This window comes from Salvelinus fontinalis, chromosome 4 (genome assembly GCF_029448725.1).
Source record: "Salvelinus fontinalis isolate EN_2023a chromosome 4, ASM2944872v1, whole genome shotgun sequence".
In the NCBI taxonomy this organism is placed as follows: Eukaryota; Metazoa; Chordata; class Actinopteri; order Salmoniformes; family Salmonidae; genus Salvelinus; species Salvelinus fontinalis.
Genome location: NC_074668.1, coordinates 72,479,052 through 72,493,507, shown reverse-complemented (window position 1 = coordinate 72,493,507; position 14,456 = coordinate 72,479,052). Strand labels below are relative to the sequence as shown.

At 38.4% G+C, this 14,456-nt stretch overlaps 5 non-coding genes across 5 annotated transcripts; all 5 read right to left on the bottom strand.

Moving 5' to 3' along the window:
- Positions 1-475: 475 nt before the first annotated feature.
- trnaf-gaa (transfer RNA phenylalanine (anticodon GAA)) lies at positions 476-548 on the bottom strand. The gene has a single exon. It is a non-coding gene; the product is annotated as a tRNA-Phe (tRNA).
- Positions 549-1,697: 1,149 nt separating this feature from the next.
- On the bottom strand, positions 1,698-1,770 carry trnaf-gaa (transfer RNA phenylalanine (anticodon GAA)). The gene has a single exon. It is a non-coding gene; the product is annotated as a tRNA-Phe (tRNA).
- Positions 1,771-2,920: 1,150 nt separating this feature from the next.
- trnaf-gaa (transfer RNA phenylalanine (anticodon GAA)) lies at positions 2,921-2,993 on the bottom strand. Its single transcript has one exon. It is a non-coding gene; the product is annotated as a tRNA-Phe (tRNA).
- A 1,149-nt stretch (positions 2,994-4,142) lies between these two features.
- On the bottom strand, positions 4,143-4,215 carry trnaf-gaa (transfer RNA phenylalanine (anticodon GAA)). Its single transcript has one exon. It is a non-coding gene; the product is annotated as a tRNA-Phe (tRNA).
- Positions 4,216-12,700: 8,485 nt separating this feature from the next.
- On the bottom strand, positions 12,701-12,773 carry trnaf-gaa (transfer RNA phenylalanine (anticodon GAA)). Its single transcript has one exon. It is a non-coding gene; the product is annotated as a tRNA-Phe (tRNA).
- Between the last annotated feature and the right edge of the window lie 1,683 nt (positions 12,774-14,456).

The window sequence follows — 14,456 nt, the reverse complement described above, 5'->3', positions numbered from 1 at the left end:
ATCCATCGACCTCTGGGTTATGGGCCCAGCACGCTTCCGCTGCGCCACTCTGCTATCTGGTGATTGGTGGCAGTCAGTTGTGAAAGACAAATTGGAATTCGTAACATATCATACGTTTAGTAAAATCTTAACATATTGTACATTTTGCTCATTCGTAATGTATAGTACGTTTTGGAAATTCGTAACATCATACGAATTGTAATTCATAACATCTCATACGAAATGGATGATGGACATTCCCAAATAATACATACAATATGAAACGTAACATATCATACTAAATGGAGTATCTTCGATATACATACAGAATAATATGAAATGCTCTGACTACAGGTTGGGTCACAGAGAAAGAATGGAGGAGTTGAGGAGAGGATATTTTGTCCAACCGATATTTTCCCTTTGAACCTGTGTTTCAAACCTGCAACTCTCCGTTTTCCAGGCCAAATGTAGAAGAACTCTGGCAAAATTAATTTCCTGCCGAAACCCGGGATCGAACCAGGGACATTTAGATCTTCAGTCTAACGCTCTCCCAACTGAGCTATTTCGGCTGCTCTGCACAATTAGAGCCAGGTGTGTGGTTGGCTGTCTGGTGTATTCAGTTGACTAGGATCAGGAATATTTTCTATTCATCTTTCTCCAACAGCGAGTGACAAATGCCCCACATGGATGGAATAATCACGCACACGTTCTTTTTCAAACTTCTAGAAAGACAATGCTTCCACCTGCTGGTCCCCTGACAAACTCACACATACTTTTAGTTAGAATTTTTGTTGAATTTAGGCTAACCTTTTACTGACGACAGGTACGAAAATGAGCCTCAGTTAATCGGGAGTCTTCTTGCTAACAGACACAGGCTCTCAATGTGTAGTGGAACTTCTAGAAGCACTCAGATAAAATGACCTGTTATTTCATCCGCTGTCCATGAGTAAGTGGTAGTGAACACATCAAATTTGCACTTACCCTTCAGGATGACGCAATATTAATGTGGTCTAACTGACCCATTCATTCTTTATAATTGATATATTATATAAGTTATAGTATTGCTCACAAACACAATTTTAACACATTCTTTGAAAACAAAGTTCTGCTTTTATTTTGTTGAATCATAACTACGTAGATATCATTTCTATTGCATAAAGGCTTTTAATGTAGCATTTTTAATTTGTGTTTTTCCTTCGCAGAATTGTCCACACTTAAAATTACTTAGCAGAGGATGGTTTCGATCCATCGACCTCTGGGTTATGGGCCCAGCACGCTTCCGCTGCGCCACTCTGCTATCTGGCGATTGGTGGCAGTCAGTTGTGAAAGACAAATTGGAATTCGTAACATATCATACGTTTAGTAAAATCTTAACATATTGTACATTTTGCTCATTCGTAATGTATAGTACGTTTTGGAAATTCGTAACATCATACGAATTGTAATTCATAACATCTCATACGAAATGGATGATGGACATTCCCAAATAATACATACAATATGAAACGTAACATATCATACTAAATGGAGTATCTTCGATATACATACAGAATAATATGAAATGCTCTGACTACAGGTTGGGTCACAGAGAAAGAATGGAGGAGTTGAGGAGAGGATATTTTGTCCAACCGATATTTTCCCTTTGAACCTGTGTTTCAAACCTGCAACTCTCCGTTTTCCAGGCCAAATGTAGAAGAACTCTGGCAAAATTAATTTCCTGCCGAAACCTGGGTTCGAACCAGGGACTTTTAGATCTTCAGTCTAACGCTCTCCCAACTGAGCTATTTCGGCTGCTCTTTACAATTATACCCAGGTGTGTGGTTGGCTTTCTGGTGTATTCAGTTGACTAGGATCAGGAATATTTTCTATTCATCTTTCTCCAACAGCGAGTGACAAATGCCCCACATGGATGGAATAATCACGCACACGTTCTTTTTCAAACTTCTAGAAAGACAATGCTTCCACCTGCTGGTCCCCTGACAAACTCACACATACTTTTAGTTAGAATTTTTGTTGAAATTAGGCTAACCTTTTACTGACGACAGGTACGAAAATGAGCCTCAGTTAATCGGGAGGCTTCTTGCTAACAGACACAGGCTCTCAATGTGTAGTGGAACTTCTAGAAGCACTCAGATAAAATGACCTGTTATTTCATCCGCTGTCCATGAGTAAGTGGTAGTGAACACATCAAATTTGCACTTACCCTTCAGGATGACGCAATATTAATGTGGTCTAACTGACCCATTCATTCTTTATAATTGATATATTATATAAGTTATAGTATTGCTCACAAACACAATTTTAACACATTCTTTGAAAACAAGGTTCTGCTTTTATTTTGTTGAATCATAACTACGTAGGTATCATTTCTATTGCATAAAGGCTTTTAATGTAGCATTTTTAATTTGTGTTTTTCCTTCGCAGAATTGTCCACACTTAAAATTACTTAGCAGAGGATGGTTTCGATCCATCGACCTCTGGGTTATGGGCCCAGCACGCTTCCGCTGCGCCACTCTGCTATCTGGTGATTGTTGGCAGTCAGTTGTGAAAGACAAATTGGAATTCGTAACATATGATACGTTTAGTAAAATCTTAACATATTGTACATTTTGCCCTATTCGTCATGTATAGTACGTTTTGGAAATTCGTAACATCATACAAATTGTAATTCATAACATCTCATACGAAATGGATGATGGACATTCCCAAATAATACATACAATATGAAACGTAACATATCATACTAAATGGAGTATCTTCGATATACATACAGAATAATATGAAATGCTCTGACTACAGGTTGGGTCACAGAGAAAGAATGGAGGAGTTGAGGAGAGGATATTTTGTCCAACCGATATTTTCCCTTTGAACCTGTGTTTCAAACCTGCAACTCTCCGTTTTCCAGGCCAAATGTAGAAGAACTCTGGCAAAATTAATTTCCTGCCGAAACCCGGGATCGAACCAGGGACATTTAGATCTTCAGTCTAACGCTCTCCCAACTGAGCTATTTCGGCTGCTCTGCACAATTATAGCCAGGTGTGTGGTTGGCTGTCTGGTGTATTCAGTTGACTAGGATCAGGAATATTTTCTATTCATCTTTCTCCAACAGCGAGTGACAAATGCCCCACATGGATGGAATAATCACGCACACGTTCTTTTTCAAACTTCTAGAAAGACAATGCTTCCACCTGCTGGTCCCCTGACAAACTCACACATACTTTTAGTTAGAATTTTTGTTGAAATTAGGCTAACCTTTTACTGACGACAGGTACGAAAATGAGCCTCAGTTAATCGGGAGTCTTCTTGCTAACAGACACAGGCTCTCAATGTGTAGTGGAACTTCTAGAAGCACTCAGATAAAATGACCTGTTATTTCATCCGCTGTCCATGAGTAAGTGGTAGTGAACACATCAAATTTGCACTTACCCTTCAGGATGACGCAATATTAATGTGGTCTAACTGACCCATTCATTCTTTATAATTGATATATTATATAAGTTATAGTATTGCTCACAAAAACAATTTTAACACATTCTTTGAAAACAAAGTTCTGCTTTTATTTTGTTGAATCATAACTACGTAGGTATCATTTCTATTGCATAAAGGCTTTTAATGTAGCATTTTTAATTTGTGTTTTTCCTTCGCAGAATTGTCCACACTTAAAATTACTTAGCAGAGGATGGTTTCGATCCATCGACCTCTGGGTTATGGGCCCAGCACGCTTCCGCTGCGCCACTCTGCTATCTGGTGATTGGTGGCAGTCAGTTGTGAAAGACAAATTGGAATTCGTAACATATGATACGTTTAGTAAAATCTTAACATATTGTACATTTTGCTCATTCGTAATGTATAGTACGTTTTGGAAATTCGTAACATCATACGAATTGTAATTCATAACATCTCATACGAAATGGATGATGGACATTCCCAAATAATACATACAATATGAAACGTAACATATCATACTAAATGGAGTATCTTCGATATACATACAGAATAATATGAAATGCTCTGACTACAGGTTGGGTCACAGAGAAAGAATGGAGGAGTTGAGGAGAGGATATTTTGTCCAACCGATATTTTCCCTTTGAACCTGTGTTTCAAACCTGCAACTCTCCGTTTTCCAGGCCAAATGTAGAAGAACTCTGGCAAAATTAATTTCCTGCCAAAACCCGGGATCGAACCAGGGACATTTAGATCTTCAGTCTAACGCTCTCCCAACTGAGCTATTTCGGCTGCTCTGCACAATTATAGCCAGGTGTGTGGTTGGCTTTCTGGTGTATTCAGTTGACTAGGATCAGGAATATTTTCTATTCATCTTTCTCCAACAGCGAGTGACAAATGCCCCACATGGATGGAATAATCACGCACATGTTCTTTTTCAAACTTCTAGAAAGACAATGCTTCCACCTGCTGGTCCCCTGACAAACTCACACATACTTTTAGTTAGAATTTTTGTTGAAATTAGGCTAACCTTTTACTGACGACAGGTACGAAAATGAGCCTCAGTTAATCGGGAGGCTTCTTGCTAACAGACACAGGCTCTCAATGTGTAGTGGAACTTCTAGAAGCACTCAGATAAAATGACCTGTTATTTCATCCGCTGTCCATGAGTAAGTGGTAGTGAACACATCAAATTTGCACTTACCCTTCAGGATGACGCAATATTAATGTGGTCTAACTGACCCATTCATTCTTTATAATTGATATATTATATAAGTTATAGTATTGCTCACAAACACAATTTTAACACATTCTTTGAAAACAAAGTTCTGCTTTTATTTTGTTGAATCATAACTACGTAGGTATCATTTCTATTGCATAAAGGCTTTTAATGTAGCATTTTTAATTTGTGTTTTTCCTTCGCAGAATTGTCCACACTTAAAATTACTTAGCAGAGGATGGTTTCGATCCATCGACCTCTGGGTTATGGGCCCAGCACGCTTCCGCTGCGCCACTCTGCTATCTGGTGATTGGTGGCAGTCAGTTGTGAAAGACAAATTGGAATTCGTAACATATCATACGTTTAGTAAAATCTTAACATATTGTACATTTTGCCCTATTCGTAATGTATAGTACGTTTTGGAAATTCGTAACATCATACGAATTGTAATTCATAACATCTCATACGAAATGGATGATGGACATTCCCAAATAATACATACAATATGAAACGTAACATATCATACTAAATGGAGTATCTTCGATATACATACAGAATAATATGAAATGCTCTGACTACAGGTTGGGTCACAGAGAAAGAATGGAGGAGTTGAGGAGAGGATATTTTGTCCAACCGATATTTTCCCTTTGAACCTGTGTTTCAAACCTGCAACTCTCCGTTTTCCAGGCCAAATGTAGAAGAACTCTGGCAAAATTAATTTCCTGCCGAAACACGGGATCGAACCAGGGACATTTAGATCTTCAGTCTAACGCTCTACCAAATGAGCTATTTCGGCTGCTCTGTACAATTATACCCAGGTGTGTGGTTGGCTTTCTGGTGTATTCAGTTGACTAGGATCAGGAATATTTTCTATTCATCTTTCTCCAACAGCGAGTGACAAATGCCCCACATGGATGGAATAATCACGCACACGTTCTTTTTCAAACTTCTAGAAAGACAATGCTTCCACCTGCTGGTCCCCTGACAAACTCACACATACTTTTAGTTAGAATTTTTGTTGAAATTAGGCTAACCTTTTACTGACGACAGGTACGAAAATGAGCCTCAGTTAATCGGGAGGCTTCTTGCTAACAGACACAGGCTCTCAATGTGTAGTGGAACTTCTAGAAGCACTCAGATAAAATGACCTGTTATTTCATCCGCTGTCCATGAGTAAGTGGTAGTGAACACATCAAATTTGCACTTACCCTTCAGGATGACGCAATATTAATGTGGTCTAACTGACCCATTCATTCTTTATAATTGATATATTATATAAGTTATAGTATTGCTCACAAACACAATTTTAACACATTCTTTGAAAACAAAGTTCTGCTTTTATTTTGTTGAATCATAACTACGTAGGTATCATTTCTATTGCATAAAGGCTTTTAATGTAGCATTTTTAATTTGTGTTTTTCCTTCGCAGAATTGTCCACACTTAAAATTACTTAGCAGAGGATGGTTTCGATCCATCGACCTCTGGGTTATGGGCCCAGCACGCTTCCGCTGCGCCACTCTGCTATCTGTTGATTGGTGGCAGTCAGTTGTGAAAGAAAAATTGGAATTCGTAACATATCATACGTTTAGTAAAATCTTAACATATTGTACATTTTGCTCATTCGTAATGTAAATTACGTTTTGGAAATTCGTAACATCATACGAATTGTAATTCATAACATCTCATACGAAATGGATGATGGACATTCCCAAATAATACATACAATATGAAACGTAACATATCATACTAAATGGAGTATCTTCGATATACATACAGAATAATATGAAATGCTCTGACTACAGGTTGGGTCACAGAGAAAGAATGGAGGAGTTGAGGAGAGGATATTTTGTCCAACCGATATTTTCCCTTTGAACCTGTGTTTCAAACCTGCAACTCTCCGTTTTCCAGGCCAAATGTAGAAGAACTCTGGCAAAATTAATTTCCTGCCGAAACCCGGGATCGAAACAGGGACATTTAGATCTTCAGTCTAACGCTCTCCCAACTGAGCTTTTTCGGCTGCTCTGCACAATTATAGCCAGGTGTGTGGTTGGCTGTCTGGTGTATTCAGTTGACTAGGATCAGGAATATTTTCTATTCATCTTTCTCCAACAGCGAGTGACAAATGCCCCACATGGATGGAATAATCACGCACACGTTCTTTTTCAAACTTCTAGAAAGACAATGCTTCCACCTGCTGGTCCCCTGACAAACTCACACATACTTTTAGTTGGAATTTTTGTTGAAATTAGGCTAACCTTTTACTGACGACAGGTACGAAAATGAGCCTCAGTTAATCGGGAGTCTTCTTGCTAACAGACACAGGCTCTCAATGTGTAGTGGAACTTCTAGAAGCACTCAGATAAAATGACCTGTTATTTCATCCGCTGTCCATGAGTAAGTGGTAGTGAACACATCAAATGTGCACTTACCCTTCAGGATGACGCAATATTAATGTGGTCTAACTGACCCATTCATTCTTTATAATTGATATATTATATAAGTTATAGTATTGCTCACAAACACAATTTTAACACATTCTTTGAAAACAAAGTTCTGCTTTTATTTTGTTGAATCATAACTACGTAGGTATCATTTCTATTGCATAAAGGCTTTTAATGTAGCATTTTTAATTTGTGTTTTTCCTTCGCAGAATTGTCCACACTTAAAATTACTTAGCAGAGGATGGTTTCGATCCATCGACCTCTGGGTTATGGGCCCAGCACGCTTCCGCTGCGCCACTCTGCTATCTGGTGATTGGTGGCAGTCAGTTGTGAAAGACAAATTGGAATTCGTAACATATCATACGTTTAGTAAAATCTTAACATATTGTACATTTTGCCCTGTTCGTAATGTATAGTACGTTTTGGAAATTCGTAACATCATACGAATTGTAATTCATAACATCTCATACGAAATGGATGATGGACATTCCCAAATAATACATACAATATGAAACGTAACATATCATACTAAATGGAGTATCTTCGATATACATACAGAATAATAAGAAATGCTCTGACTACAGGTTGGGTCACAGAGAAAGAATGGAGGAGTTGAGGAGAGGATATTTTGTCCAACCGATATTTTCCCTTTGAACCTGTGTTTCAAACCTGCAACTCTCCGTTTTCAAGGCCAAATGTAGAAGAACTCTGGCAAAATTAATTTCCTGCCGAAACCCGGGATCGAACCAGGGACATTTAGATCTTCAGTATAACACTCTCCCAACTGAGCTATTTCGGCTGCTCTGCACAATTATAGCCAGGTGTGTGGTTGGCTGTCTGGTGTATTCAGTTGACTAGGATCAGGAATATTTTCTATTCATCTTTCTCCAACAGCGAGTGACAAATGCCCCACATGGATGGAATAATCACGCACACGTTCTTTTTCAAACTTCTAGAAAGACAATGCTTCCACCTGCTGGTCCCCTGACAAACTCACACATACTTTTAGTTAGAATTTTTGTTGAAATTAGGCTAACCTTTTACTGACGACAGGTACGAAAATGAGCCTCAGTTAATCGGGAGTCTTCTTGCTAACAGACACAGGCTCTCAATGTGTAGTGGAACTTCTAGAAGCACTCAGATAAAATGACCTGTTATTTCATCCGCTGTCCATGAGTAAGTGGTAGTGAACACATCAAATTTGCACTTACCCTTCAGGATGACGCAATATTAATGTGGTCTAACTGACCCATTCATTCTTTATAATTGATATATTATATAAGTTATAGTATTGCTCACAAACACAATTTTAACACATTCTTTGAAAACAAAGTTCTGCTTTTATTTTGTTGAATCATAACTACGTAGGTATCATTTCTATTGCATAAAGGCTTTTAATGTAGCATTTTTAATTTGTGTTTTTCCTTCGCAGAATTGTCCACACTTAAAATTACTTAGCAGAGGAGGGTTTCGATCCATCGACCTCTGGGTTATGGGCCCAGCACGGTTCCGCTGCGCCACTCTGCTATCTGGTGATTGGTGGCAGTCAGTTGTGAAAGACAAATTGGAATTCGTAACATATCATACGTTTAGTAAAATCTTAACATATTGTACATTTTGCTCATTCGTAATGTAAATTACGTTTTGGAAATTCGTAACATCATACGAATTGTAATTCATAACATCTCATACGAAATGGATGATGGACATTCCCAAATAATACATACAATATGAAACGTAACATATCATACTAAATGGAGTATCTTCGATATAAATACAGAATAATATGAAATGCTCTGACTACAGGTTGGGTCACAGAGAAAGAATGGAGGAGTTGAGGAGAGGATATTTTGTCCAACCGATATTTTCCCTTTGAACCTGTGTTTCAAACCTGCAACTCTCCGTTTTCCAGGCCAAATGTAGAAGAACTCTGGCAAAATTAATTTCCTGCCGAAACACGGGATCGAACCAGGGACATTTAGATATTCAGTCTAACGCTCTCCCAAATGAGCTATTTCGGCTGCTCTGCACAATTATACCCAGGTGTGTGGTTGGCTTTCTGGTGTATTCAGTTGACTAGGATCAGGAATATTTTCTATTCATCTTTCTCCAACAGCGAGTGACAAATGCCCCACATGGATGGAATAATCACGCACATGTTCTTTTTCAAACTTCTAGAAAGACAATGCTTCCACCTGCTGGTCCCCTGACAAACTCACACATACTTTTAGTTAGAATTTTTGTTGAAATTAGGCTAACCTTTTACTGACGACAGGTACGAAAATGAGCCTCAGTTAATCGGGAGGCTTCTTGCTAACAGACACAGGCTCTCAATGTGTAGTGGAACTTCTAGAAGCACTCAGATAAAATGACCTGTTATTTCATCCGCTGTCCATGAGTAAGTGGTAGTGAACATATCAAATTTGCACTTACCCTTCAGGATGAATCAATATTAATGTGGTCTAACTGACCCATTCATTCTTTATAATTGATATATTATATAAGTTATAGTATTGCTCACAAACACAATTTTAACACATTCTTTGAAAACAAAGTTCTGCTTTTATTTTGTTGAATCATAACTACGTAGGTATCATTTCTATTGCATAAAGGCTTTTAATGTAGCATTTTTAATTTGTGTTTTTCCTTCGCAGAATTGTCCACACTTAAAATTACTTAGCAGAGGATGGTTTCGATCCATCGACCTCTGGGTTATGGGCCCAGCACGCTTCCGCTGCGCCACTCTGCTATCTGGTGATTGGTGGCAGTCAGTTGTGAAAGACAAATTGGAATTCGTAACATATCATACGTTTAGTAAAATCTTAACATATTGTACATTTTGCCCTATTCGTCATGTATAGTACGTTTTGGAAATTCGTAACATCATACGAATTGTAATTCATAACATCTCATACGAAATGGATGATGGACATTCCCAAATAATACATTCAATATGAAACGTAACATATCATACTAAATGGAGTATCTTCGATATACATACAGAATAATATGAAATTCTCTGACTACAGGTTGGGTCACAGAGAAAGAATGGAGGAGTTGAGGAGAGGATATTTTGTCCAACCGATATTTTCCCTTTGAACCTGTGTTTCAAACCTGCAACTCTCCGTTTTCCAGGCCAAATGTAGAAGAACTCTGGCAAAATTAATTTCCTGCCGAAACCCGGGATCGAACCAGGGACATTTAGATCTTCAGTATAACGCTCTCCCAACTGAGCTATTTCGGCTGCTCTGCACAATTATAGCCAGGTGTGTGGTTGGCTGTCTGGTGTATTCAGTTGACTAGGATCAGGAATATTTTCTATTCATCTTTCTCCAACAGCGAGTGACAAATGCCCCACATGGATGGAATAATCACGCACACGTTCTTTTTCAAACTTCTAGAAAGACAATGCTTCCACCTGCTGGTCCCCTGACAAACTCACACATACTTTTAGTTAGAATTTTTGTTGAAATTAGGCTAACCTTTTACTGACGACAGGTACGAAAATGAGCCTCAGTTAATCGGGAGTCTTCTTGCTAACAGACACAGGCTCTCAATGTGTAGTGGAACTTCTAGAAGCACTCAGATAAAATGACCTGTTATTTCATCCGCTGTCCATGAGTAAGTGGTAGTGAACACATCAAATGTGCACTTACCCTTCAGGATGACGCAATATTAATGTGGTCTAACTGACCCATTCATTCTTTATAATTGATATATTATATAAGTTATAGTATTGCTCACAAACACAATTTTAACACATTCTTTGAAAACAAAGTTCTGCTTTTATTTTGTTGAATCATAACTACGTAGGTATCATTTCTATTGCATAAAGGCTTTTAATGTAGCATTTTTAATTTGTGTTTTTCCTTCGCAGAATTGTCCACACTTAATATTACATAGCAGAGGATGGTTTCGATCCATCGACCTCTGGGTTATGGGCCCAGCACGCTTCCGCTGCGCCACTCTGCTATCTGGTGATTGGTGGCAGTCAGTTGTGAAAGACAAATTGGAATTCGTAACATATCATACGTTTAGTAAAATCTTAACATAATGTACATTTTGCTCATTCGTAATGTATAGTACGTTTTGGAAATTCGTAACATCATACGAATTGTAATTCATAACATCTCATACGAAATGGATGATGGACATTCCCAAATAATACATACAATATGAAACGTAACATATCATACTAAATGGAGTATCTTCGATATACATTCAGAATAAAATGAAATGCTCTGACTACAGGTTGGGTCACAGAGAAAGAATGGAGGAGTTGAGGAGAGGATATTTTGTCCAACCGATATTTTCCCTTTGAACCTGTGTTTCAAACCTGCAACTCTCCGTTTTCCAGGCCAAATGTAGAAGAACTCTGGCAAAATTAATTTCCTGCCGAAACACGGGATCGAACCAGGGACATTTAGATCTTCAGTCTAACGCTCTCCCAACTGAGCTATTTCGGCTGCTCTGCACAATTATAGCCAGGTGTGTGGTTGGCTGTCTGGTGTATTTAGTTGACTAGGATCAGGAATATTTTCTATTCATCTTTCTCCAACAGCGAGTGACAAATGCCCCACATGGATGGAATAATCACGCACACGTTCTTTTTCAAACTTCTAGAAAGACAATGCTTCCACCTGCTGGTCCCCTGACAAACTCACACATACTTTTAGTTAGAATTTTTGTTGAAATTAGGCTAACCTTTTACTGACGACAGGTACGAAAATGAGCCTCAGTTAATCGGGAGTCTTCTTGCTAACAGACACAGGCTCTCAATGTGTAGTGGAACTTCTAGAAGCACTCAGATAAAATGACCTGTTATTTCATCCGCTGTCCATGAGTAAGTGGTAGTGAACACATCAAATTTGCACTTACCCTTCAGGATGACGCAATATTAATGTGGTCTAACTGACCCATTCATTCTTTATAATTGATATATTATATAAGTTATAGTATTGCTCACAAACACAATTTTAACACATTCTTTGAAAACAAAGTTCTGCTTTTATTTTGTTGAATCATAACTACGTAGGTATCATTTCTATTGCATAAAGGCTTTTAATGTAGCATTTTTAATTTGTGTTTTTCCTTCGCAGAATTGTCCACACTTAAAATTACTTAGCAGAGGATGGTGTCGATCCATCGACCTCTGGGTTATGGGCCCAGCACGCTTCCGCTGCGCCACTCTGCTATCTGGTGATTGGTGGCAGTCAGTTGTGAAAGACAAATTGGAATTCGTAACATATCATACGTTTAGTAAAATCTTAACATATTGTACATTTTGCCCTATTCGTAATGTATAGTACGTTTTGGAAATTCGTAACATCATACGAATTGTAATTCATAACATCTCATACGAAATGGATGATGGACATTCCCAAATAATACATACAATATGAAACGTAACATATCATACTAAATGGAGTATCTTCGATATACATACAGAATAATATGAAATGCTCTGACTACAGGTTGGGTCACAGAGAAAGAATGGAGGAGTTGAGGAGAGGATATTTTGTCCAACCGATATTTTCCCTTTGAACCTGTGTTTCAAACCTGCAACTCTCCGTTTTCCAGGCCAAATGTAGAAGAACTCTGGCAAAATTAATTTCCTGCCGAAACCCGGGATCGAACCAGGGACATTTAGATCTTCAGTCTAACGCTCTCCCAACTGAGCTATTTCGGCTGCTCTGCACAATTATAGCCAGGTGTGTGGTTGGCTGTCTGGTGTATTCAGTTGACTAGGATCAGGAATATTTTCTATTCATCTTTCTCCAACAGCGAGTGACAAATGCCCCACATGGATGGAATAATCACGCACACGTTCTTTTTCAAACTTCTAGAAAGACAATGCTTCCACCTGCTGGTCCCCTGACAAACTCACACATACTTTTAGTTAGAATTTTTGTTGAAATTAGGCTAACCTTTTACTGACGACAGGTACGAAAATGAGCCTCAGTTAATCGGGAGTCTTCTTGCTAACAGACACAGGCTCTCAATGTGTAGTGGAACTTCTAGAAGCACTCAGATAAAATGACCTGTTGTTTCATCCGCTGTCCATGAGTAAGTGGTAGTGAACACATCAAATTTGCACTTACCCTTCAGGATGACGCAATATTAATGTGGTCTAACTGACCCATTCATTCTTTATAATTGATATATTATATAAGTTATAGTATTGCTCACAAACACAATTTTAACACATTCTTTGAAAACAAAGTTCAGCTTTTATTTTGTTGAATCATAACTACGTAGGTATCATTTCTATTGCATAAAGGCTTTTAATGTAGCATTTTTAATTTGTGTTTTTCCTTCGCAGAATTGTCCACACTTAAAATTACATAGCAGAGGATGGTTTCGATCCATCGACCTCTGGGTTATGGGCCCAGCACGCTTCCGCTGCGCCACTCTGCTATCTGGTGATTGGTGGCAGTCAGTTGTGAAAGACAAATTGGAATTCGTAACATATGATACGTTTAGTAAAATCTTAACATAATGTACATTTTGCTCATTCGTAATGTATAGTACGTTTTGGAAATTCGTAACATCATACGAATTGTAATTCATAACATCTCATACGAAATGGATGATGGACATTCCCAAATAATACATACAATATGAAACGTAACATATCATACTAAATGGAGTATCTTCGATATACATTCAGAATAAAATGAAATGCTCTGACTACAGGTTGGGTCACAGAGAAAGAATGGAGGAGTTGAGGAGAGGATATTTTGTCCAACCGATATTTTCCCTTTGAACCTGTGTTTCAAACCTGCAACTCTCCGTTTTCCAGGCCAAATGTAGAAGAACTCTGGCAAAATTAATTTCCTGCCGAAACACGGGATCGAACCAGGGACATTTAGATCTTCAGTCTAACGCTCTCCCAACTGAGCTATTTCGGCTGCTCTGCACAATTATAGCCAGGTGTGTGGTTGGCTGTCTGGTGTATTTAGTTGACTAGGATCAGGAATATTTTCTATTCATCTTTCTCCAACAGCGAGTGACAAATGCCCCACATGGATGGAATAATCACGCACACGTTCTTTTTCAAACTTCTAGAAAGACAATGCTTCCACCTGCTGGTCCCCTGACAAACTCACACATACTTTTAGTTAGAATTTTTGTTGAAATTAGGCTAACCTTTTACTGACGACAGGTACGAAAATGAGCCTCAGTTAATCGGGAGTCTTCTTGCTAACAGACACAGGCTCTCAATGTGTAGTGGAACTTCTAGAAGCACTCAGATAAAATGACCTGTTATTTCATCCGCTGTCCATGAGTAAGTGGTAGTGAACACATCAAATTTGCACTTACCCTTCAGGATGACGCAATATTAATGTGGTCTAACTGACCCATTCATTCT